The sequence below is a fragment of the Camelus bactrianus genome, chromosome 15 (genome assembly GCF_048773025.1).
Source record: "Camelus bactrianus isolate YW-2024 breed Bactrian camel chromosome 15, ASM4877302v1, whole genome shotgun sequence".
NCBI classification, from domain to species: domain Eukaryota; kingdom Metazoa; phylum Chordata; class Mammalia; order Artiodactyla; family Camelidae; genus Camelus; species Camelus bactrianus.
The window spans coordinates 64,856,849-64,881,109 of NC_133553.1; the positions used below are offsets into that span (position 1 = coordinate 64,856,849).

The 24,261-nt window shown below is 37.2% G+C and overlaps 1 protein-coding gene across 2 annotated transcripts in view; it reads right to left on the reverse strand.

Annotated features, from left to right (window-relative positions):
• Window positions 1-24,261, reverse strand: part of PAIP2B (poly(A) binding protein interacting protein 2B) — a 36,275-nt gene that overhangs the window by 11,611 nt on the left and 403 nt on the right. The gene's annotated exons all lie outside the window — the stretch shown is intronic.

Consider the following 24,261-nt stretch of genomic DNA (forward strand, 5'->3'; position numbering starts at 1 on the left):
TTTTGGAGACTTGATTTATTGCCACGCTGCCATATGAATTTAAATTCTCACTGATAGTATGTAAGTGCCTGTGTCTCTGCATTCCTGTTATTTCTTTAAACCACTGCCAACCTCATAATAAGAGAAAACTTGCAAGTTATTATTTTCATTTACATTTCTTTGATTTTTACTGAGGCTGAGTATTTTGAGGTAAGCTTACTAGCCATTTATACATCTTATTTTGTAATTTTTCTGCTAAAGTACTTCACCTGTTTTTTTCTCAGGGTATATATCATTTCCTTATCTTTTGTAAGAATTTTTACATCTGTCATAATTTTTATTTTTCATAAACTAATTTATAAATAAAAATTACTTATTTATTGTATTTGCTTAATTTTTTTGATGGCAGTTTTTGCTGGCTTTAATTTTTGTCTACATCTTGTGTGAGTGTCTGTCTGTCTATGGCTTTTAAAGTATGTACATGTTTTTCACTCTAACTTCCAAATCCATTTTGATGTGTTTGCTATCATCTGGAATATGTCTTTTTTCCTGTTCTTTATTCAAATATTAACTATTCTTCAAAAACCACTGCAGTCTTTATACTACCTCTCCTAAGCTCTTGTACACAGTGAGCATGGTGTTAATACTACTTAATTGTTGTTTCATGTGTGTAATTTTTCTCTTTCCAATTAGATTCTCAACTCCTGAAACACAAGATGGAGGTTTATCCACTTGTAACTTACCTAAATATTAGGAACTCCAAAAACAGGTGGATCACCAGGTTTAGTTAGGCCGCTTTCCTTTCTAGCTTGTCTCTTCACTCTCAGCTCCATTCCCTCCCACACCCTCCCCGGGGCATCTTTACGCGGTAACAAGTTCTTTCCTCACTCATTTCTATCTTGGCAACATTCATGAAAAAGTCCTTCTCTGCTTCTGTGTACGCTAAAAAATGTTGGCTTACTCCCCTTGAGAGTTTTTGCAATTTTCTAACCTGTTACGAACAGTAGAAAATCTAATCTTAAAAGACAAAGTAGAAATTGTACAGAGTATGAAATAGATGGAAAAACGATTCATTGATAGTTCAGAAAGAATTTAAGACAGCACCCATTTAATTTACTGTTGGTTTAAATAGGGCCCGTAGTAAGAAATATACCAGTTTACCATATTTATATACAGACAAAAGAAATCAATGATTATTCCAAACACTGTTTCAGAATAATAGTTCCATAAGGCTCTAAAAGGTGGGGTAGTTCTTTATTTTTACCACTTCCATTTGCAGCATAAAAATGACAGTAGCAAGTCTGCTCTAAATGCCAGGGCAACTGCCTTAGTGGGTATTCTTGATCACAGAGACTCTTACGGGTCTTGAACCTTGCTGGGTAGCAGATGACACAGTTCTATTTCCAAAGACTCATTTGGCAGGTGTCTACCACCAACACAGTGATTTCTCCCCATCATTATGGAAGTCATCCACAGAGAATCACAGTTTGGTTTTCTAAAACATCTGCCTTTGCCCGGAAAATAAAACCTGAGTGCTCCTGACCAGAAGGGAAAAAGGGAAGGCAGAGGAAGACAGAACAGAATAACCTGGCTAATTCAAGAGCAAGGCAAAACACAGAGAATTAAATTGCAGGGTACACTCGCTCATGAGAAAGGGAATGGAAAATTACCAGAAACTCAACATGGAGATGTTACCCAATTTAACGCAAACACTTTAGAAAAGGTGAAAACGCTGAGCTACGAGACTGTCAGCACCAGAAGAGCGGTCTTCTCGTCGTAGGTTATACAGTGTTGATTTGTATTTTATACCAGTCCACCCGTGTATTCCACACAATTGGGAAGTTTGCTTTCTCCAAATAGCAGCAACCCAGTAACTTAATTTGTATAGTATTTAACAATTTATAAAGCACTCTCATACCTATGCTGTAACTTATGGCACATAATCTGCCCAACCTCACTTTGGAAAAACACCTAGACAGTGCTATAGTAAGACCAAAGAAGGTACCGGTTCAGGGGTTAAGCAAATTGAGTTGCTGGGTTAGTTCAATAACAGTACTGGTCTGTAGGCCGACTGGGTGACAGAGAACTGGGTATTTAATGCACCCCTTGCCTTTAGCAGTCAGGTGTGAATGGGGAGATTTTGCTGGAGATTGGTAACACCTAGGTAGGACATTCAGGATGCCTTCCAACCTGGAGAAGACCCCAGGTAAGAGAGGACCACGGCCTGCAACTTCCCTGACCTTCCTGCTTCCAGAACTGCATGTACCATTCGCTGTTTTCAGCTCCTCTCCAGCTTCCTGTCCATCACGCCTACCCGCCAAGCGCACAGTGTTTCTCTAAACTACCCTGCTTTGACCTTTCACGTTCATTATTTCATTTGATCCTCCCACATCAAGGCACATCACTGTGAAATTCTACTGTAGTGGAGACAAAGAAAATACCCCCGAAGCGTCCACAGATGGGGGAAATGCTTGGTTACATATGTAGGATCACAAATCAGAACGGCTGCCATGGTGTCAGCTATACTACACAGAGGCCCAGGGGACAAGGAACTCAATCTTGTTAACAACCATCTGAGTGAGTTCAGAAGTTCGTCTTCCCCTAGTCAAGCCTTCAGATGAGGTTGTCACTCCCGCTGACAGCCTGACTGTGAGTTCACGAGACAGAGGCACCCGGCTGAGCTGCTGCCAGCTTCCTGACCCCCAGGAACTGTGAGATAATAAATGTTTGTTGTTTTAACCTGCTAAACTTTGGGGTAAGTTGTTATATAATAATAAATAACTAATGTAGGTATTCAACAAACACTGACAACTAGCTCAGTCACACAAACCACCAGTTGCCACATCTTTCCACTTACCTATTAAGAGGACAGATGTGCAGTGTGAAGTAGGTCATTGCTTGATAAGTTCTTCAAGAACTAGACCTCAACAGTACATAAAGGAGTTGGTCTCTGGTCTGTGTCTACAGTGCATTAAGAAATCTAAGAACTATTTGAAACTTACTCCCCCTCCATCTCACTTTCCTTCTTATACACGTGGCAAATATGCAGAAAATGGAAAAAAAACAATGTCATTTGGCTGAAGATGGGAAAGCATGTAGTCCTGTTCGGAGTCAAAGCAGGTCAAAGCAAAGTTCCTGCCAAGCATTTGATTTAACACTTCATCATGGCCAAAGGCTTGTGTTTAAGATATTTGGCTTGAAACAGGGGCCTCGGTTCCCAGCCATAAAGAACTTCAGGACTTTTAATATATCTAGGATATTTCTAGAATACAAACGTCATCAGTTCAACACTTTGAAAAGCCACAACTTTCAGATCCAACACGCTCATACCAAAAACTGGCTATTTTTGAACCTAAATGAGATTTCTCAGAAGCTATAAACCTAGATTGTGCCCAGGACAACAGCTTGACTGTCAAGAATACTTGGGACTTTTGAATGAATTACTGGGAAAAAGTCTTTTGAGCCGTTGATATAAAAACTAGTCTCTACTATTCTGTTTCCTATAGTTTGGTAAACTTCATTCAGTCTGGTTAATATCATTTTAAAAATTAAACATTGTGGTTTAATGTAAACAGCTTTACATTTTACTTTTATTTTACTCCAGATATGCTGCCGCTAGATTCAGCTTTCGTCTTTTCCCAGTCACATGTCAGCAACTCAGGTAATGAGATGCACTCGCTCACTAAAATCTGTGTGCCTGTCTACCACAGGCACTGTGATTGGTGCTTTGGCAGGGTACATAGTCCTTGCCCTGCAGTATTTACATTCTCCCAGGAGAGAGATAAGCAAATAATTAAGAATAATTACTATTGAGTTAAAAGGAGAAGTAAAAGGGACTATTAGAAAACAACAGGAAGACCCAACCTAGTCCAGGAGTAGGGGACAATTAGGAAAGGTGTCTCTGCACAAGCAACAGGGAAGGAGAGGGAAATGCATGTGCGAAGACTCGGAGGCAGGAGGGAACTTTCAGGAACTGAAGAAGATAGGAATGCATAAAGTTGCAGGGTCAAAGGAGAACCGGTGGGAGAACTGGCAAGGAAGAAAGAAGAGGTTGCAGAGGCAGGTGGGACCAGATCACGCAGGACATCAGAGTCTACACGAAGGATTTTGGGTATCACCCTAAAAGCAATGAAAACCATTAAAAAGGGTTCTCAGCAGCCCAGTGACACAATTCAATTTAAATTTTGAGACCAGTCAGGCTGCCATATGGAAAATGGATTGGAGAGACCGAGGGTGGATAATGGGAGACCAGTAAGGCAGCTAATGTGCTAAATCCAGATGAAAAAAAATGATAGCTATGTGGACTAAGATAATGGCATTAAGAAGAGAGTAGGCAGATTCCAAAACTATTTTAGGTTGTTTTTGTGAGGAACTGGATGGGGGGAGACAGGGTGAGGGAAATATCAAGGATAACTTTGGCACAAGGAACCAGGTGGGTGGTAATGTCATTCACGGAGCTAAGGAACTCTGTGGGAAGGGTAAGCTTTTCTTGGGTGCTGATGGGGAGTGAAGGAAGAAAGGGTGATGAGTTCTGTTTTGGACATATTAAATGCGTCATGCCTCTGAAACACTCAAATGGTGATGTAAGTAGGTTGTCTATATGCATCAATAGGAGAGGTATGACTAAACAGATAAATTTGGAGTAGTCATTTACATAAACGGTAACAGAAGTCATGGGACTAGAATATATTGCCTAAGGAAAAAGGGCAAAGGGAGATGAGAAGAGGATTCAGGACCCAGATCTGACAAGTTTGAACATTTTAAAGCCTTCCAACCCATGAACACGTTCTATCTTTCCATCTGTTTGTGTTGTCTCCAATTTCGTTCATCAATGTCTTATAGTTTTCCAAGTACGGGTCTTTTACCTCTTTAGTTAGATATTCCCTAAGTATTTTATTCTTTTTGAAGTGATTGTAAATGAATTTGCTTCCTTAATTTCTCTTTCTGATAGTTTGATGTTAGTATACAGAAATGTAACAGATTTCTGTATATTAATTTTGTATCCTACAACTTTACCAAATTCATTGATAAGCTCTGGTAGTTTTTTTGTTACATCTTTAGGATTTTTTATATATAGTTTCATGTCATCTGCAAAGAGTGACAGTTTTACCCCTTCCTTTTCAATTTGGAGTCCTTTTATCTCTTTTTCTTATCTAATTGCAAGGGGTAGGACTTCCAATACTATGTTGAATGTAAGTGGTGAGAGTGGGCATCCTTGTCTTTTTCCTGATTTTAGAGGAAATGCTTTCAGCTTTCCACCATTGAGTATGATGTTAGCTATGGGCTTATTATATATGGCCTTTATTATTTTGAGGTATGTTCCCTCTTTACCCACTTTGTGGAGAGTTTTTATCATAAATGGATGTTGAATTTTGTCAAGAGCTTTTGCTGTATCTACTGAGATGATCATGATTTTTTTTTTCAGTTTGTTAATGTGGTGTACCACACTGATTGATTTGCAGATATTGAACCATCCTTGTATCCCTGGGATAAATCCCGCTTGATCATAGTGTCTGATCCTTTTAATGTATTGTTGGATTTGTAAATATTTTATTGAGGATTTTTGCCTCTGTGGTCATCAGTAATATTGTCCTTTAATTTGTGTGTATGTGTGTGTGTGGTATCTTTGTTGGCTTTGGTATCAGGGTGATGCTGGTCTTGTAAAATAAGTTCCAAAGCATTCCTTATTTTCCTGCAATTTTTTGGGCTAGTTTGAGAAGGAAAGGTATTAACTCTTCCCTAAATGTTTGGTAGAATTCACCTGTGAAGTCATCTGGTCCCGGACTTTGTTGAGTTGGTTTTTTTTTTTAATTACTGATTTAATTTCGTTATTGGTAACTGGTCTCTTCATTTTTGTTTCTTCCTTGTTTCATCTTGAGAGATTGTATATTCTAGGAATTTGTCCATTTCTTCTAAGGTGACCATTTTATTTGCATATAGCTTTTTGAAAGCAATTTCTTACAATCCTTTTAGGTGTTGGTAGTAACTTCTTTTTCATTTCTGATTTTACTTATTTGGGTCTTCTTTTTTTTTCCTTGCTGAGTTTGGCTAAAGGTTTATCAATTTTTATCAGAGAAATGTAAATCAAAACTACAATGTAGTATCACCTCACACCAGTCAGAATGGCCATCATTCAAAAATCCACAAATGACAAATGCTGGAGAGGCTGTGGAGAAGAGGGAACCCTCCTTCACTGCTGGTGGGAATGCAGTTTGGTGCAGCCACTGTGGAAAACAGTATGGAGATTCCTCAAAAGACTAGGAATAGACTTACTGTATGACCCAGGAATCCCACTCCTGGGCTTATATCCAGAAGGAACCCTACTTCAGGATGACACCTGCACCCCAATGTTCATAGCAGCATTATTTACAATAGCCAAGACATGGAAACAGCCTAAATGTCCATCAACAGATGACTGGATAAAGAAGATGTGGTATATTTATACAATGGAATACTACTCAGCCATAAAAACCGACAACATAACGCCATTTGCAGCAACATGGATGCTCCTGGAGAATGTCATTCTAAGTGAAGTAAGCCAGAAAGAGAAAGAAAAATACCATATAAGATCGCTCATATGTGGAATCTAAAAAAAAAACAAACAAAGCATAAATACAAAACAGAAATAGACTCACAGACACAGAATATAAACTTGTGGTTGCCAAGGGGGTGGGGGGTGGGAAGAGATAGACTGGGATTTCAAAATTGTAGAATATATAAACAAGATTATACTGTATAGCACAGGGAAATATATACAGGATCTTATGATAGCTCACAGAGAAAAAAAATGTGACAATGAATATATACATGTTCATGTATAACTGAAAAATTGTGCTCTACACTGGAATTTGACACAACATTGTAAAATGATTATAAATCAATAAAAAAAGTTTAAAAAAAGGTTTATCAATTTTATCTTTTCAAAGAAATAGGTCTTAGTCTCGTTGCTCTTTTGATCTTTTATTGTTTTTTAGTCTCTGTTTCATTCATTTATGCTCAGATCTTTATGATTTATTTCCTTCTACTACCTTTGGGTTTTGTTTGTCCTTGTTTTTCTAGTCCCTTTCATGTAAGGTTAGGTTATTTGAGATTTTTCCTATTTCCTGAGGTTGGCTTGTATCACTATAAACTTTCCTGGTCATGATGCATCCCATAGATATATGTCTTACAGTGTTGTAGTCATAAATAATGCATGATATGATTTCAGTTTTCTTAAATTTACTAAGGTTTGTTTTGTGGCTTAGCATATGATCTATCCTGAAGAATGTTCCATGTGCACTTGGAAAGAATGTATATTCTGCTGCTTTTGGATGGAATGTTCTGTAAATATCTATTAAGTCCATTTGGTCTAATATGTCGTTTAAGGCTAGTGTTTCTATATTGATTTTCTGTCTAGGTTATCTGTCCACTTATGGAAGTGGAGTGGTCAAGTCCCCTACTATTACTGTGTTACTGTTGAGGTCTCCTTTTATATCTGTTAATATTTGCCTTATGTATAGGTGCTCCTATGTTGGGTACATATATATTTATAATTGTTATATCTTCTTCTTGGATTGGTCCCTTGATCATTATGTAATATATTTGTCTCTTGTTACAGTCTTTGTTTTAAAGTCTATTTTATTTGATGTAACTATTGAAATTCTGACTTTCTTTTGATTTTCATTTGCATGGAATACCTTTTCCCATCCCTTTCAGTCTGCATGTGTCTTTAGATCTGAAGTGAGTCTCTTTTAGGCAGCAAATATAGGGTCTTGTTTTTGTATCCATTCAGCCAATCTGTGTCTTCTGATTGGAGCACTTAGTCTATTTACACTTAAAGTAATCTTTGATAGGTATGCATTTATTGCCACTTTGTTAATTGTTTTTGTGGTTCTTTTTTCTTTCTTTCTTTCTTCTTTTGTTCTCTTCCTTTGTGATTTGATGACAATCTTCACTGTTACATTTGGATTCCTCTTTCTTTTGTGTATATCTATTATAGATTTTGGGGTTGTAGTTACCATGAGGCCTATCTATAGCCATACACACACACACACACACACACACACACACACACACACATAGTTGTTTTAAGTTGCTGATCTCGCAACTTCAAATGCATTTTAACAACTGCATTTTTACTCCCTTCTCTTCATGATTACTGTTTTTGACATCATATTTTACATCTTTTTGTTATGTGTATCCTTTAACGGCTTATTGCAGATAAAGACCTAAATATACAACCAGAAATCATAAGAATCCTAAAAGAAAATATAGGCAGAACACTCTTTAACATAAATTGTAGCAGTATTTTTTTGGATCTGTCTTCTAAGGCAAAGGAAACAAACGCAAAAACAAAAAATGGGACCTAATTCAACTGAAAAGCTTTTGTACAGCAAAGGAAACTATAAGCAAAATGAAAAGACAACCTACTGAATAGGAGAAGATATGTGCAAATGAGACCTAAAGTGGGTTAATATCCAAAATATATAACAGCTCATACAACTCGTATTAAAAAAAACAAACAGCCTGATTAAAAAATGGGCAGAAGATGCAAATATATATTTTTCCAAAGGACACACAGATGGCCAACATGAAAAGATGCTCAACACTGCTAATCATCAGAGAAATGCAAATCAAAATCACAGTGAGATAGCACCTCACAACTGTCAGAATGGTTATCATCAAAAACACCACAAGTAACAAATGTTGACAAAGATGTGGAGAAAAGGGAACACTATTGGTGGGAATGTAAATTGGTACAGCCATTGGGGAAAACAGGAGGTTTCTCCTAAAATTAAAAACAGAACTACCATATGATCCAGCAATTTCACCCCTATGTATATATCTGAAGAAAATAAAAACACTAATTTGAAAAGATAATGCAGCCTAATGTTCACAGCAGCATATTTATAATACCCAAGATCTGGAAGCAACCTTAAGGGTCCATCAAGAGATGAATGGATGAAGAAGATGTATATATACACAATGGAATACTACTCAGTTATAAAAATGAATGAAATGTTGTCATCTGCAACAACATAGATGGACCTGGAAGGTATTATGCTTAGTGAAATAAATCAGACAGAGAAAGACAAATACTGTATGTTATCACTTATATGTAGAATCTAAAAAATACAACAAATGAATAACTATAACAAAATAGAAACAGACTCACAGATATAGAGAAGAAACTAGTGGTTACCACTGGAGAGAGGGAAGCAGGGAGCAAGATAGAGGTAGAGGATTAAGAGGTACAAACTACTATGTATAAAATAAGTAACTACAAGAATATATTTTACAATGCAGGGAATACAGTCACTATTTTATAACAACTTTAAATGGAGTATAATGTATTAAAAATTTTGATTCACTATGTTATATACCTGAAACTAATATTATAAACTGACTGTACCCCAATTAAAAAAATAAAGTGTTCAGCACAGCGCCTGTCATATCACAAGCAATCAATGTTAACTTTTATTTGATCATAATTAATAAGTCATGATTTTACTATTTAATAGCTCACCTCCATAATTATGCATGCATGTTTTGCCTTTAATGGTAATTGTTGCTAAACGACCCTGTTACTGCTGCTTGATGGAGCTCCCAGTTCTTTTCTATTGGCTCCAAAGATTCCTCTACTACTCCAATAAGATTGAGGTATGTATTAAACTTGTTACATGCAGACTAATAAAAGAATATTATAGTCTTCACTTTGGAAAAAGAAAAACATTGCCTTGTGAGGATCGTGACTGAACTGTCGTTGAGTTGGAGATTATTTGTCCTTAAGGCACACGTTGTTTTCGGGTAAGGGTCCTGTGAGTGTGTAGGTAGACTGTTACAGTTATTCTAGGCTAAGGGTCCGAAGAGTATCTTAAGTTTCTGGCAGGTATTCTGGATGACTTCATCAGGTCAAAAGGTCAGATTCCATCCAGGCTGAGTTGACACTTCATTAATGGCTTCCCAGCTCCATTTGAAAGAGCTCTCTTAGCAACACTGATTCCATTTTGATTTACCTTTCATAATGTAAAACATAGTTTTATATGATATGTTATATTTTGCACTAAAATAATTTCTCTCTCCCCTTGTTTTACAAAGTCTTTTACTTAAGTAAATAAATCCATCAGCTTTTCTCCATCATTTGGTGTTAGATCAAGGTGCAAAGAAAGCAGAATGAATAGTTCCGCTTTTTGGGGGGGAGGTAGTTGGGGAGGACACATAAGATACATACACAGAGATTTTAAAAACAGGTTCCAGATCGATCTCTAATTAGAATGATCTTGTCCCCACTATTTCCATTTCATTTATTCTTGGAGAAGCTGCATGGCCTTTAACAGAAAACAAGGAAGTAATCACTCTGCTAAGCTTTCCTGTCTTGACCTCAATACACAAATGCTCCATTAGTTATCTTCCATTGGATGCAAGACAAGGGCTTGCAAACAGAATGTTATAATGCTTGTTAAGCACAGAGAAAACTGAACTTACCTGCAATTAGAAGTTGATAAGAAGCTTTCAAAAGCTTACCAGCTGTCAAGAAGAAAATCATTTGAGTTCCCTAATAGTAAAATACATTAAAAACCCAAGTAAATTACAAATAGAAGCATCTTCTAAATTAAACTCAAGGCTGCCAGATTAGAAAGACAATATAAATAGAAAACAATCTCTTTTCTACTATTATTTAAAATGTGTTCTATACTGACCTATAAATTTGCCCTACTGATGAAATGGAATCTGAAAATCTGGATACAGACATTCTGGGAGGAATAATACTGAACTTAATTACTGCAATAGTCTAGTCCCTGGACCACCGCCAAGAATACAAAACAGAAACATACTCAAACAGGAGTAAGAATACATTTAGTAAGTGTAGAGAAGGCATTTTCCTATTCAGTGGTTCTCAATCTCTGAAGCACATCAGAATCACCAGGAAGCTTTTCCACAGTCATAGCCTTTCAGATACTCTGATTTGTTAGGCCTGAGCCAAGGTCCAATATTTGTACTTTTGCCTATTAACTGCTATAGGCAATTCTGATACACAGAAAGACTAAAGATTAAGAACAATTTCTCTAATACAGTGGCAAACTCTATGTGGAACGGTACAAATCCCAACTGCCCTAATTCCTACATAAGCAGTTCCCAAATTGGTGTTCTATAAAACATCAGTCTTGTGAATGTTCTTTGCAAAAAAATATTTTTTAATTAATAAAAAAAAAATCCATGATTAAGTAAATTCATTGCTCTAAGAAGACTTGTTTAACTACCAAGCATTTCCCCAATTAATTAACTGTCTTATTATCTATTTATTACATTTTAAACTAACACCTAACAAACTTTTAGAAGCAATGCTTTAAGGATGTTCTGTGATATTACTATTATCTTACTGGAAATGTACAGAACAGACATAAAATGCTCTCCATAAAGGATTTAAAGGTACTCACAGTGAATCAATGATTGACTACAGTCAGTGGCAAGTTCTCTGTACCCAGATCTGCCCTTAAGCTCTACTTCCCAAGGTAAAATTCATCAACTGTCTTCCCAGGATAACATCAAATGGTGATCATAGGGACCCTGACTTCTCTATATTCAGCTCCAACAAGGTATTATTTGCTATTAACATGGAAATATTGCAAACTGTGAATCTTTAGCAGATAACATTCATCAAAACATTCCTATGGGCAAATTATTACGTATGAAATATATGTAACTTTTCTGAATAACGAAAGAACGGCCTCTAAATGTCTTAGACTGATCTGATGACAGTTTAACTTATTTTTCAAATGCACAATAATATTAGAAGTGCCAACATACAAGCCTAAATACAATCTCCGTCTAAGATCTCCCCCGTTTCACATCTGATTGTACATATATTCGAGTAAGCATTACTATTTGTATTGAGAACTGTCTATATATAATCTTAGAAGTTTCTTAAGGGCAAGAATCAAGTCCTTTACACTTTCTGGCATGCTTTTGTGTGCCCACCAGGTCTTCAATAAATAATTTGTTGACGGAGTGCCATTTTTAGAATGCCGTATTCTAAATCCCATTTCCAATAAATTTACCTATGGAGACACACACACATGCGCGCGCACACACACACACACACACACAAACATCTCATTTCCAAGGAAGGGAAGCGCATGCCCTTAGGGGCCTGGATGTGGGCTGAGCACTCTGCATTGAGTATTAACAGCTACTCCCCACAGCCAGCGACAATATCACTCAGGAATCTGTTTTTGACAGGTTAAATTACTCTTCAGGGGAAAAAAAGGCTCTTCTAGTCCATGAAAATATTTTACATGTTCCTGTTTACTATTTTAGCATTTAATAACACCAGGTGGCTATAATATTCTCTTCACGGCCTGCAGGCTAGCTATAAAATCTTGCCATAGTGGATTATCTAAACTGGAAGCAATCCATACCATGAAGCCCAATAAAAATCACCAAAAAAAGGGACCACATGCTCATTTTATTTGATATATTTCTGGGGGAAAAAGAATTGTCTTCCACAGCAAAATGGGGAAAAAGGAGCTAAGCAGTTTAAATACATGTGTAATGAGGAAGAGAAAACTGTATTCACTGGAAGTCTTTTTAGGAAAGATACCATTTAGGGTGGGAGAAACTCCTTGAAAATTAATTTGGGGTGGAAAGTGAGTCCTTGAGGGGCCAAGGTAAGAGCAGAACTGTTCCATGGGAGAAAGGGAAAGGGTTCCCTGGTTAGCGGGGTCACAGTGCTGGAACAAAGTAAAGATGAAAAAAGTAAGAGGAGTACCTTTCAGACAGTGAAAAGTCTCACATTTTGTAATGTGGACTCTACCCTAAAACACTCATTTTTAGTAAAACTACTAAACTTAGGAGCCTGTGGATTTTTTGGTGTGGAGAGGCAGATGTGATGTCTAAGTTGCAAGGATGGAACAGAATTAGGTCATGAATTGGGAAAGTGTTTGATACAAGCTTACCCAGATTTATAAGGGAAACAGAGGGTACCATAAGACAATCAAGTTACACAGAGGAAGCAAGAAACCCAGCCAAATACCAGGGGACGAAGATGAGAAAAGAGTAACAGCTCTTCTAAGTACTTCACTAACATTCTCTCTCTTCACCTTCACAACAATCCTGTTGAGGTAGGTGCTATTATTATCCTGGTTTTTCAGATGAATTCTCTGAATCCTCTGATGTTCAGAGATTTGTTAAAGGAAGGTGCAATCTAGTAAGTGCCAGGATTGGGGCTTCACTTAGGTCTTTCTGTCCTCAAAGCCCATGCTCTTAATCACTACCCTACACTCTCACACTTCCCACTTTAGTTCCAGAATGGCTATGATATAAAACTCTGATTTTTCTCAAATATTGCGAGTAAGAGTGGGAGAACCAGGCTGAAGAAAAATGCCACTCAACCAAAGGACTAGGTCTTTGGAAGGAAAATACAAATAAGGTCACATCACACAACAGTGTGTTAAATCAAAATACATTATATTCCCTACTATGAACATACAATGCTCCATTTAATTTGTAGCTTGCTGGCACTTTTAGGATGAGAAAGCAGACCCCATACTGGTCTATAATCTCTTAAGCACAATTCCAAAACACAAAAAGCTCTAAAAACTAAAAATTTTCCATATGCTTCACGTCAAAACACAGTTGACAGTCAAACTTGGCCTGAACTGATGTGAAGCTATATATAGCTTCATTTATCTTAGTGTGAATACTCTTGTTTCTCTGAGAAATATTAATGTGTGTGACTAAGGATTCGGCACCAGACCCACTGAGGTATTATAAAACCCTCAGAGAAAGCATCGCTCTCAAATCTGAAAAATTCTGAATTTCAAAACTTATCTAGCCAAAGATTTTGGATCTTCTGTGGATCTGTATTCCAAAGTATTTTAAAAACTTAATTTCCAAAAATGAATAGATCAGAGATACACAATCTTTAGGATTTCACAGACCAGTAAATTTTCACAAATATTTTCAGGACAACATAAGACGACAATTTGTTTTAACTAAATAAGGATGACAAAAATATCCTTATCAACATAATTTTATAAAAGGATATTGTAACATCCAAAAATACAAGAAGACCTTAATTCAATGCAAAAACCAATTCTTTATATTGAATACATGTAATTTTACGAAAAACACTATGTGGTCCTAATTTTTTTATTTCACAGCTGGTTAAAGTTCACCTAGGACCAGCTCTCATCTGGTCTGAGGCACAGAGCCTGGGGGCTCCATAAAATTATTTCAGGAAGTTGTTAAAAATGCAGCCCCAAGGCTCCATTCTAGGAGATCACGATTCAGAAGGTCTTGGGGTGAGACCCCCAAAATCTATACTGTGTATTAGAAAGCTTGAGGGTTGTTTCTCAGATGCAACAAGCTTCAGAACTGCTCTAGTCTGTAGTCTCCTTTTCCTCCCAATTCTCCTCTGGAGGGGTCAATGGAGCAAAACAGGAAGGTTTCCAAGTAGGGAATCTGCCCAAACCACTGTCTGTAATACCAGTTCTTCCTCCAACAGTCAATGCTGAACCAGCTGGTCAACCTGAAAACTGACGGTGTCAGCAGAGGAACCACATAAATTAGGTAGCAGACAAGTGAGAAAAACTTGTTGAAGCAAAACTCCTTCACGAAAAGGTGTGGCTTCCAGAGCAGATGCCTGAGTTCAACACAGGTATCTATGTCTTTAGCTAAAATAATAAAAATAATAATTAAAAAAACTGTGTGTAGGTATGGGTATTTTATATATGCATATATACGCGTGCGTGTAAATGTGTGTGTCTATCTATTCCTTCATAGCTGTCTCCTGTCTCCAGTTTCTGTGTCAAGTCTGTGATTTTGGCCTTCATTTTTCATCTTCAGAGGGATTACAAGAATTACTAGTATTACCTCAAACAATGTAATGACAAATCACTTAAAAAAAAAATCCAACGTATGCTTGATGTTTTATGAAGCAGATTATATTCTCCAACATATTACAACACAATATAATTCCAATGATTTCTTTTTTTATTTTATTGAGTTATAGTCAGTTTACAATGTTGTGTCAATTTCCAGTGTAGAGCACAATTTAATTCTTGATTTCTTAAAAAAAAAAAGTTTCTTACTCTCTTAAAATATTGTTTAAAAAAGCTTAAGAATAAATATAGCTAATATCTTTTAAAATACATAAAACTTTCTATTTAATAGGCACTCAAAGTTCTTTCCCAAAAAAATAAAATCAGGCCTTTCTAAAGCAAGGCTAAATGTTAAGTGGGGAGGACAAAACGGAGGTATAAATAACCCCCATTCTCACGTAATCCTCTTTGATCAGAATCCCCCTGGTCTCTAAGCCTTGTGAATAAAACGGTATTTCTCACTTGGTATTTGGCTCAGATTTCCAATCATAAAACAAGAACTGTGGCACCTCAGTGCACCTGGCTCCTTACCTGAACTCAGCACAATGCTTAGCAGCAGCCGAGAGTTGAACCTTTCATGATCTGCTCCATAACCCATGTGCTTCTTATACTCCCAGACCAAACTTAGCTTTCTTCTAGAACCAGATTTCTAGAATTTACAGTTAGTATACAGCAATGGCTTTCAAACTTCAGTTCCTGGCCTAGCAGCCATCAGTATCACCTGGGAACTTGTTAGAAATGCAAATTATCAGGCCCTACGCCAGACCTGGGGAATCAGGAACCCTGGGTGGGGCCAGCAATCTGAGTAGTAATAAGCACTTCAGGTGCTCCTGAAGCACCACTGGTATACACCAAACAGAAAAACGTGTTTCCTTCTGTGGGTCCAAAGCCAGGGGTACTGTATGTTTTATCTTGATATGAAATAAAGACATCCAAATAAAAGATATACTTTCCTCACAACTCCCACTCTCCATCCAGTGTGTTTTATTTTAATGAGTTAAATAAGAAAACAAGCTGCAATCAGAGATTTAGACTGAAATATATACTTAACAGGCATTGGTTCCCATCCAGCCTGATTTCACACAATACCATTTACATCCTCTTACATCTAAAGTTCTAAAAAAGGATCTTTTTATTGTGCGCCTCACACACTTTAGGGATTCTATAATAAAACATCAACTAGGTCTGAATATATCAAACTTACTAAAGAAGAAAAGTGGAATTATTGGCTATGTATTAGAACTGCATTCAACAGGGAGTTGAAATTTAGGATTTTTTTAAACCTTTAGACTCCCCAAGTTAATAGAATTAAACCAGAACACTCCATTCTTCAAAAGCTTCTAGCTAGGGAGTTTTACCGCATTGCTTATTGCTTTTGGTGGGGATAAAGCAGAGCCTTGGTAGGGACATTTTGTATACGTGCAATGCTTTGGAACTAGACAGTTACATCTGTCCAACATTAAAACAAAGGCTTTATAAACTCTCAGATGGCGAGTGTAACGTCTGCACTAGCCTAAGGAACAAAAAGACACTGAGAACACCATTTCCAAACAAAAGCAAGCTCTCACTAGGTAATTACATTCTGTTCTCCTTTTGTTTACACTCAAATCACTATGTTAAAATTTGACTTCCTCTGAGATTAATGTATTTTAAAGGATAGGCAAGACCAGTCTACACTCCACAAAGCACCTACTTTCAAAAAGCAGGTGATTCCTATGCAACTGGTTCAGAAGACAAGCTAATGAAGAGAGCAGTCCAACGATTAGTATACAGGCAGCTCAGCACACTAAACAGAACAAAGATAATACAAAAGAAAACCATAGACCGACTTCCATGTTAGAAACATGTAATTTCAAATAAAACATGAGCAAGTACAATCAAGCAATGTATCTAAAAATTAAAGCAAAACAAAAACACTTTGATCAAATAGGGTTCAGCCCAGAAATGCAAGGAAGGTCTAAAATTTAAAAATATGAAAATGTATTTTATCATATTAACAGGCAAAGGAAAAGAAAAAAACTACATGAGCATCTCAATAGTTGCCAGAAATATATATAATTCTATTCTTAAAAATGCTTACATGCATTAGAAAAGGTTTAAAAGGAAAAAAAAACAATGTTTTGGGTGGCGGAATTAAAGATCATTTTTCTTTATATTTTGTTTTCTGAATTATAAAAAAGTAGTTTCTTTTATAATCAGCGAGATATGTTACTTTCATCTGTGTATATTTAAATCTCTTCTTTTTCTTATCTTTTCTCATGTAAGTATGTCACATATAGAATAGGCAGCTAGAATTTCTTGACTCTTGAGGTAGATGAGACCACTTTGGGGATGTGCATGAGACAAACCTGCCCTACTTTTTTTTTTTTAAAGGTCCTCCTATAGCAACACAGAAAAAAATTTAATTAGGTAAGTTTAAAAGTATTAAAAGTGCAATGAAATGAAAACTCATTTGTATGCATATGAAAAAATACAAGCGAATATGAAAAAGAAAGCAGCTATTCAAGCCATGGGGACTGCATTCTGGCAGTTTTAAATCATTTCATTCTTCTCAAAATATTTTTTAAATATTCAAAACTTGGTAAAAGGAGAAAAATAAGGCTGCCAACTCCTCCCTGGGGCCTCTCTTCCAATCTCTGCTACTGTTACTATGTATTCACCTGGTACCAAAAAGATGGGCAGCCCCTAACATCCTTTCTTCTTCTCTCTCTTTACTCATTTAATTCACCATTCATTCACTCATTTTTTGAAAATGTAATACAAACACATGATTCAAAAATTTTTTTAATATGTAAATATATATAAAGGCATATGGTGAAAATCCCATTTCTCCTATTTCTTTCATTGGTTTCTTATATATCATTTTAGAATTTCTTCTTGCAATTATAAGCAATGTATAGTCTCATTCTACCCTTTTTTCTCTCTTCTTCATTCTTTTTACAACTATACAATATTCTACGCTTTGGATGTTTATTTAACCAGCTCCTTGATGACACACTGGAGTCATCCTTTTCATGCACGATATTACAAAAATGCCAAGCATAACTGCATATGTACAGCAAGTTCATTTCTGAACGTGCCTTTCATGAAGCTTCTGAAATGGTTCAGGATATTAGATTACCACAAGGGTCACACGTTCACCAGGCTGAGAAGGCAATGCCTTTCCTCATTATATACAAAAACAGTAGTAAAAGACTTAACAATTCCTTGAACCAAGCAAATGTACTCTTAGGGGACTTATAAAGTGACTAAACAAAACACCCAAGATGAACGCATTTCTATTAAAATGCATACGCACACAAGAACATGCACAGAAAGTATACATCCATTCAATATGTCCATCAAAATGGTAACCATTGTCTCAGTATGGTAGATCTATGAGGTGCTCTAGTTTTTCTCCCCTTTCACCTATGCAATGCTTTCTAATTTTACAATGGTAAATACACACTATTTCTGTAATATAAAATTAAAAACTAAAAATAAAATTGATTCAAATTAAGCTGGATACGTTCCTTCACCTGTCTTTGTATAGTACTTCAGAATTCATAAAGTATGTTTATATGCATCATTTAATTCTTACACTAACCCTATGCATTTTTATTTTGTCAAAATGGGAAAGGAAAAAAAATAGAAAAGGAGGCCACAGATGGTTAGGCAGTTGTGCCCAAGGTCATTCAAATAGAAAGCTGGCAGAGACAGACTTCAAAACTAGATCTTCTGACTTCAAATTCAATGCGCTACCAAAAACATGATCATTGCTTCCTTAATTTTAACAATATTTTGGGGAGTTAATCACATAATCAGAATTTGACAAATGAATTAAAATTACACAGTAAGGTCTCAGACCTTAATGCTTATATGATCAAGTATTACTGAAAAGAGGGAACACTGGCATACAGTCCTCAAAATTCCAGAGTCAGAAGAGGGTGTGGATTTTAAATATGCTCTTAAATAAAAGACCCAACTGGCAAGGTACATGCTTAATATGGCCTAAAATGAATGCAGAATAAAAGTAGCATCCCCTCAAATTGGAAGAGTCTCACTTTCAAGATGACTTTTGCCTTTGCCACCACCGTTGACTCCTGCTCCGGTTCCGCGACACCCCAGGGTGTCTCTGATCACTTTACAGAATTTCAAAATATGAATAAGCCAGACTTTTCAAGGATGGGTGTGATCATATAACAATTTTTTCTAAGTTTGGGACTTACTAACCAAGATGATAATAACTTCGGTAGAAATGTATTCTTTTTCTCCAAATGTCTCTCTTTTTCTGAAAGATTATATATGCTATTTTACAATGCACATAGACACTATCAATAAATCTTAGTTTGGTAAAGATATATTTTAATTCAATTCATCATTTCTCAAACTATATCTCTACAATTCTTCTCCAAAAGATAAACATCTTTTGTATGCTGCAGGGGGTGGGGGTGGGGGATTGAGGAGAGGAGAAGCCATGGTTAAACACAATGTACCCCTTTCGGAGATCTACAATCCACAAAGGACACAAAAATAAAAGCTCTAGAGCAGTCCTGCATTACAGAAATCTTTGTTTAACCCAGCATATTTTGACACAAAATTCTTCTGCTACGGCATAGCTACTCATGTCTTACGCTCAGAGAAGTTACTGAAATAACTGTAACTATTAATTGAACGCCCACAACAGATATAGCAAAAATGGAAAATTCTTCAATCTTTCCTACCACAAATATTCTTCATAAAGTCCCTACTTTTGGTCTTGCGAACTCCTACCTCTTCATCTACCAAGGCCTAGCTCAAATATCACCTCATTTGAGAAATTTTCCCGCATGGCTCCATATTACTAACTAATCCTTTCTCCTGGTTTAGGTAACATTTTGTTCATATCTCTCTTACATGATAAGTCAAGTTCATCCATCTGTCCTCCACATTAGCTTGTAAGCTTCTTGAGAATGAGTCTGATTACATTTCAGCATCTTGAACAGTGTGGGACACATATAAGCTTCATGATAAAGAAGTAAATAATTTCACTACAGTGTAACAGTTCCCAGAAGTCAATGCTTGTTTTCTAAACTGTTACTGATACCCTGTCAACAACTTGAGAATATTACACTTTCTCCCTAAAATTTGCATCTGTTACTGAGCAGCTGTGGTCATGGTTAACTCAGTCGTGACTTGCCCTCTGGCCAAGCCCAATGACAGTTTTCCCGTTAGGTGATTTTTGTTTGTTTGCTTTTTGTTTGTTGTTTTAATCTATAGGAATGTTCCGTAAACTTCATTATCTTTTTATAAGTCTGTGCCTTTGCACCTGCTGGTCCCTACTTGGAATGCTGCCTCAAGGATTTATACACCTAGAAAGCATTCCTACTCATTCTTAAGAACCAGCTTAAACAATGCCTTCTCTGGGAAGCTTTCATACCCTTCCATCCTTTCAGGAAGTTAGGGAATTCTTCAAGTCAGGCATTTGTGCATTTATTACCATATATCAGGCACTGAACTAACTGGATAGAAGGATACAGATGTTGATCCTGTCCTCATGGAACTCAAAGTCTAGTAAGACAGCCACATGAACAAATAACCACACTATAATAACGTTAAGTGCAACACCAAAACGAAGACCTTTGAAATATTTGACATGTGTCAATTATCTTGTTAGGTGTTTTATTAAACACTGTCTATAATCATGTTAGATAGGTATTTGAATTGGACAGAAGTCCATGAAACTCTAAGGACTGCTCTACCCTCAATTGTTTTCTGAAGAAATTGTCTCCAAAGGGGTCTTTTCATATATATTACAGTCTGTGTCATAGAAAAATACATGAAACTAATTCTACTACTTTGGCCACAAGTGCCTGGACCAGACTCAGAGCTCTAAGGACAATCCACAGCTTGAACTTAAGGGAGATTGCCTAGGACATGGCTTGGTTCAAAATTCTTCTCAGTACGGATCCTCCATTTTAAAAGGTGACAAACCAATCCAATCAGATGCTCTCTCATAGGAAACACAATCCTGGGTGAACAAGCTCTGGTCTCCAGAGCTCAAATCCTATTTGAAATACTGCTAAATTATTGTTTTATAAGGTTTTGAAAGCACTAGGGTCAAGGGACAATACGGTGGCTAAGATGATATCCCACTCAAGTTTACATTAAACCCTCATCATCAAAAGTAGTGTGTGTGCCTCTTTCTTCCAACCCACAGGGACCTAGCACATCACATCATCACTTTTGAAATTAGGAAATAGGCTTAAGAAGTTCAACAGCTTGACCAAATTCACTCAGTTGCTGGGTGGCAAAGGCAGAAATCAAAGACCTGGCTAACTCGATTATTTTAGAATATCCTGCCAGTAACATGGAAAAAATGGCCTCAAAACCAACTATTAACAAGTAGAGAGGCTCAAAAGGAAGAGCGTATGCACAGAGGAGAACAGAACTGTTCAGGAAATCAATGTGCTAGGGCATGTGAAGCTGGAGGGGCCGCACCGGGTATCACCTTGGCCAAGTTAATCTCTAATTCCCTGAGCTCCAGGCTGTTAGCTATCTGTCTTTCCTATTCAAATTTAACATCTATAAGGGTAGCAGCTTAATCTCTAGTTTGTTCACCACAGTCTAAAACAGAACCTGGCTTATAGTAAGTGCTTAATAAATATTTGTTGAATAAATGAATAAGTGAATAAATTCTCAAAGACGCTAAAGGCACATTCCACAGTGGACTGCAGGGACGGTTACCATGAAAGACTCCAGGGTTGATCTTCAAGTACAGTTGACCCTCATTATTTGTGTATGCTCTATTTGTGAATCTGGTTACTTGCTAAAATTTATTTGAACCCCAAAATCAATCCTGGTGGTGCCTTTGCAGTCATTCACGGATAGGCACAGAATAGCAAAAATTTTAAGTCACTCCTGGAGCACGTTCCCAGCTAAGGTCAAACTAAGCAGTGCTCTGCATTTCAGCTCTCACGGGAGTGACTAAGGAACAGACAGTAGGGGGCAGTGTAGTGCAGTGCAAGGAGTTCTGGCTCATGGGCCAGTAGGACAGGGTTTGAGTCCTAACTTCCGCACTTGTTAGGGATTGGCCTCAGGCAAGTCACTTAACCCTTCTGAACCTCATTTTCTCTTGTAAAATAAAGAAAACCGAATCTACCAGGATGGGTTGTATTCAGGATTTAAGATAAAAATCTATGTGAGAAATGTACATATTTTCCTTAGGAACAACGGTTCAGTATTTGCTAATTTAGAGTTCTGTGTGATTTTATAGACCATAATCACTGTCAATAATGAGAGTCAACTTATTTATAACAAAATAACAGAAATATATAGAAAACAATTATTTGGATAGAGTGTAGGCAGTGGAAGGCTTCAAGAAGATTTTGAAATCGGACCTCATCAGGCACATAAGGTGTGGAAAAGGCTTGAAAGAAGAGAGAAGAGTGCCTGCAGACAGGCCCAGGTATGTGAAGTAAACAGGTAGGTTCAGGAAATGGCACTTTAGAAAGTCTAGAGCAGTAGGAGATGAGGAAGAACACAGGGCCACAGTGCTTCTCTGCGTCCTGTACATCCCCTACACTACAGAATCTCTCCCTCTGCATTTAATTCGTGGTTTACAGGTCTCTTTTCCATTAAACTATGAGCTCCTTAAAGGCAAGGAATCTAGGAAGAAATCACAGCTACAGTGCTCTAAATTTGCAAAGAAATAATTACTAAGCATAAACATACTTGAAAAGACTGTACAAAAATAACTTTAGTTTTCCAGTGCAGCCTTATACCAACTCGCAATAGTGACTAACTCATAGGTTTGCAATTTGTCTAGGACTTTTATTTGATGACTGGTAATAATTCTGTCATAAATCTTTTTATTGTTCTAGACACCTGGGCATTTGTTACAACAGTTTTAAGATCTTCCTCTTTTCAGTGTGATTTTTTGTATTAACAGGGCTCAAACATATGGTCCATTAGACAATGCTGCCTCCTCAGAGTAAAGATTCCTTTTAATTCATTCTACTAGACCTATTTCTCTATATACAAGATACAGTATTACCACAGTAAAATACAAGGTAGCATATTGATATATATGTCACAAATAGGATAAGGAAAACAATGAGAACTTTTCACAAAAGCTTGTGAAATTCTGGCCAAAACACAGTGGACATGATGTTAAACTCACTACTTACATTTCCCCACTAGGAACTAGGAAAAATAATTCCAATTTATGTAAAGTCATGAAACTAAGCACTGTCAGGACCTACAAGGCTTTGTATCCGTGTTTTCTCCCCTCCCCCACCTCCCATTTCCACGCACACAGGGTAAAGGACCCAACAGGCTTATCCCAATACTTTGATTTCCTCCATCCCCTCAAACAAAATCCTCACTGTTCAAAATCTAAATTAATATTTTCAAAACTCTGAAGTCTCAATCAAAACTAAGTATGATAAGTTACTTTTCCCCCCTAAAATTCTTGACATATTTTATTCAGGCACAACATAGTTTGTACTTTTATCTGGAAACATATGGCTATAACCAAAACTATTGAAACCCAAACTAAGATACTATGAAGATAAATACAATGCTGTTTTTAAACAGATTCAATGCTATATTATCCACAGTCTGGGTGTGATCAAATCACATTATGCTATACAGCTAAAGTATATCCTATATTTTATGACAAAGTAGGGTGGTCAGGCCCTTACACTGCAAACTCTGGGAGACTCCAGCTATGCTGTTTAAAGTATAATCCAATCCTATCCACTTGAAAAATAAAACATTTTCAAATTTCTTGCTGCCAGCAAACCCTTGTCATTTGCACTTTCAAAAATTATCACCAAAACAACTGTAATGGGACAAAGATTCTAGAAAGGATATAATGATCAAATGCCATTTTAAGGAAGGCAAGAATGGTTTACCATGAACAAAACCGATTAAAGTTTCCAGCCTTGCAAAGCTCCCTCTATAGTGTATTCTGCCTCTCTCGCGTCCACCTTCCAGCTGCCTGGAAGGGGCAAGTGGAAAACGTTAGTTTCCAAGAGAGGTGAGAATGAAATTCAGGGAGTGGAAGGGAGTAAAGGACCCATTCGTTGAAGGGAAGGATGAAGCGAAGTGGCTAAGGTCCCTAACTCAAATTAGGTATCAAGAATGAGGGCTAGAGTAACGCGGAAAGCGAAGGGAGTATCAGAAACGCAAATAATGCACGGGGGCCCGCGAAGGGGAGAGGGCCGATAATGCGCAACTCTTTCCCCCTCCCCATTTTGGGGGGGTGGGGTACGGAAGGAGGCTGCACTGGTCAGTTTGCCTAGCAGTGGTGCACCGGGGCAGTAAAGGGACTCGCAAGCCTGAGGTTTCAGTCCGAGTGTTACAAGGGGGCTGAGGGAGTCCAGGGAAGCTGGGAGTGGGGGAAGAATAGCGCGCCAGTGCGGGGAGAAAGGGACTAAAGACCGCATAGCGCCCCCCG